Here is a 3,868-nt window from a genome sequence, read left to right on the forward strand (position 1 = left end):
GATCGATGTTTCTCTCTCATCGATGTTTCTAACTCTCTATCCCTCTCCCTTCCTCTCTATAAAAAATCAATAAAATATATTTTTAAAAAAATAAACAAGCAGAACAGAAACAGATTCACAGATACAGAGAACATTTTGATGGTAGCCAGATAGGAGGGAGGATGGGTGAGAAGGGTGAGGAGATTAAGAAGTACAAATTGGTAGTTACAGAATAGTCACAGGGCTGTAAAGTACAGCATAGGAAATATAGTCAGTAATATCCTAATAACTACATATGGTGTCAGATGGGTGGGAGATTTATCAGGATTATCACTTGATAAGTTATGGAATGTCTAATCACTGGGGTGTACACCCAAAACTAATATAATAATGTATGTCAACTTTAATTGAAAAATAAAAATAATTTTAAATGGAAGAAATTAAAAAATAAAGTTGCATACTTATCCAAATATATATCAACATCCCTCATATGTATCTATATCAACCACATTTGTTTAGCGGATATCTATGAGAGGGAGAAAAAAGGGGAATGGAGTGAGGGAATGGGGAGATAAAAAGGATAAAATAAAATAAGAGCTTTGAATGGATAATGATTGTATTGTGCTATAAATAGAAAAAACTAATTAACTCAACTGTCTTTTTCTAAGGTCCAAGGAAGAAGCAAAAGAGTAAGGCAATATATAAATATTATTATCATTACTAATCTACAGGACCCTCAAGTCAGTGTGGGGCTCCTGCCACATCTTTAAATCCTACCACATTTATCTTTTGCAGTGGTTATATCCTTATATTATGCTTGTGCTTTCCAAAATATTAAAGAGCTGTTCTCACCAGTACTGCATCTTCCTTTGCAAAACCTATGGAATCATTTTCTGAAGCTGTCAAACTACATCAAAGAAATAAGCTCTAATAAAAAAAATAAGCTCCCTCTTGGTTCATAGGTCAATGCTCAACCACTGAGCCATGCTGGTGGGCACTCCCTTCTTCTTGAGGAACATCGGTTTTTTTCTCGGAAGGCCTTCAACTGATTGGATGAGGCCCACCCACATTATGGAAAATAATATGCTTTACTTAGTCTACTGTTTTAACTCATAAGCACATGTTAAAAATACCTTCACAGCAACAACTAGACTCGTGTTTAGCCTAGAGCAGTGGTCGGCAAACTGCGGCCCTTTGAGTGTGGCTCTTCCACAAAATACCACGTGCGGGCACGCACGTACAGTGCGATTGAAACTCAAGGGGCCAAAAAGCCGCATGTGCCTCGCGAGCCGCAGTTTGCCGACCACTGGCCTAGAGGCACCAGCCCAGTCCAGCCAAGTTGACACATAAAATTAACCATGACTGGTGGGTTCATTCTGCTTCCTAGCTGATGATTCCTGCCACATGCAAAGCTTTGGGGCCAGTCAGTCCACAGCAAGTGCATTTCCTGTGAGGACCATGAAAGGGTGGCCACAGCAACAAGTACCACAATTGGGCCAAGGACAAGAACAAAACAGGGGTTTCTGAATAAAGAAGAGACTTGTTGCCCTAACCGGTTTGGCTCAGTGGATAGCGTGTCGGCCTGCGGACTGAAGGGTCCCAGGTTCGAATCTGGTCAAGGGCATGTACCTTGGTTTCGGGCACATCCCCAGTAGGGGGTGTGCAGGAGGCAGCTGATCAATGGTTCTCTCTCATTGATATTTCTAACTCTCTATCCCTCTCCCTTCCTCTCTGTAAAAAATCAATAAGATATATAAAAAAATGCTTTTTTTTAAAAAAAGAAGAGACTTGTTAAGATCCTAATTTTGTGATATGCAGATAAAAAGGAACTGCTACAAAAATGTTAACAATTGCATGTTTTTATCAGTTTTAAGTTATTTTACAAGCAATTTCAATTCCCCCCAATGAATCTGTGATACATTTATTATAAGAAAAATAAAAACAAAAAAATAAACTAAAAGAGATTGAGGATATTCAGGGTTATGACTTTCTTGCTCCTTTTTAAAAAAATAACAAAGACCGATTGGAGACATTGTTCTGTGAGTGCACCTTCTGGAAAAGAAGAAATCACCTACTGATAAGGTGTCAAATTAACTAAAATGCATCTTTGTAGAGCAATGGACTGTATTTTGTTTTATTGTTTACTTTTTTCCTTTATCCTTCTCCAAATTGTAAGTCTCATGACATAGTTTCAGCATAAGTGTTTTACCAACAAAATTTTTTTAGTTGAGGGCATAGAGAAAGGAGTTAAGGAATTTAGCATAGTGTATTAGAATGCAACATGAGTAAACTAGCATGAATTGTGATAGTCAATTAAAAATAGACAGCATTTCGCCCTAACCGGTTTGGCTCAGTGGATATAGCGTCAGCCTGTGGACTGAAGGGTCCCAGGTTCGATTCCGGTCAAGGGCTTGTACCTTGGTTGCGGGCACATCCCCAGTAGGGGGTGTGCAGGAGGCAGCGGATCGATGTTTTCTCTCATCGATGTTTCTAACTCTCTATCCCTCTCCCTTCCTCTCTATAAAAAATCAATAAAATATATTTTTAAAAAAATAAACAAGCAGAACAGAAACAGATTCACAGATACAGAGAACATTTTGATGGTAGCCAGATAGGAGGGAGGATGGGTGAGAAGGGTGAGGAGATTAAGAAGTACAAATTGGTAGTTACAGAATAGTCACAGGGCTGTAAAGTACAGCATAGGAAATATAGTCAGTAATATCCTAATAACTACATATGGTGTCAGATGGGTGGGAGATTTATCAGGATTATCACTTGATAAGTTATGGAATGTCTAATCACTGGGGTGTACACCCAAAACTAATATAATAATGTATGTCAACTTTAATTGAAAAATAAAAATAATTTTAAATGGAAGAAATTAAAAAATAAAGTTGCATACTTATCCAAATATATATCAACATCCCTCATATGTATCTATATCAACCACATTTGTTTAGCGGATATCTATGAGAGGGAGAAAAAAGGGGAATGGAGTGAGGGAATGGGGAGATAAAAAGGATAAAATAAAATAAGAGCTTTGAATGGATAATGATTGTATTGTGCTATAAATAGAAAAAACTAATTAACTCAACTGTCTTTTTCTAAGGTCCAAGGAAGAAGCAAAAGAGTAAGGCAATATATAAATATTATTATCATTACTAATCTACAGGACCCTCAAGTCAAGCACATTACAGTTACAGCTGTCATGTGAATATCACCCTACAAAATACAATATAACACTTCTGGAGGAAATTTCAACCACTCCAGCTAAATCTAAAGATTCTATTCCAAGAATACAATTTTAAATAAAGACCTTTAAAAACTCATTATATCTTTTAAAATTAAATACAGTATTCTTTGCTTTTTTAAAAAAATCATCTCATAAACTAGTAGAATATCCTTTGTGAGTCAGAATCTTTAAATTTACATAGGTGTAATATAGAAATTATGTTTAAAAGATAAAATTCCAGATACCATTCTAGAACAAATTTAATCTATACAATTATATGTGGGGGAAATTTTACACAGTCCAAAAAAAATTGAAAGCCAAAGGTAACTGAGCAGAGACTATGAAAAACAGTTTTTAATAAAGCACCTACAAAATTTAAAGTCAAGTGAACATTTATTAAGCATATAATGTGTGGGAAAGGCATAGTCTAGGAGCAAGAGATACCAACATGAAATAAGGGATAGGCCCTGCCCCCAGGGACCAAAGTCTACAAAGAATAAATGATGGTTGCTGGTGGTGGTGGTTTTACTATCATTACTCTCCAGATCAAAAGGAATATTTTGACTGTGTTTATAAAATGTGCACACACTGACAAAATAATTTTGAAGTTTTATTAGCTGAGTTTGTGAAACCAGTAGTTATGATTTAACTTTAGTA

This window comes from Myotis brandtii, unplaced genomic scaffold (genome assembly GCF_000412655.1).
Source record: "Myotis brandtii unplaced genomic scaffold, ASM41265v1 scaffold115, whole genome shotgun sequence".
In the NCBI taxonomy this organism is placed as follows: domain Eukaryota; kingdom Metazoa; phylum Chordata; class Mammalia; order Chiroptera; family Vespertilionidae; genus Myotis; species Myotis brandtii.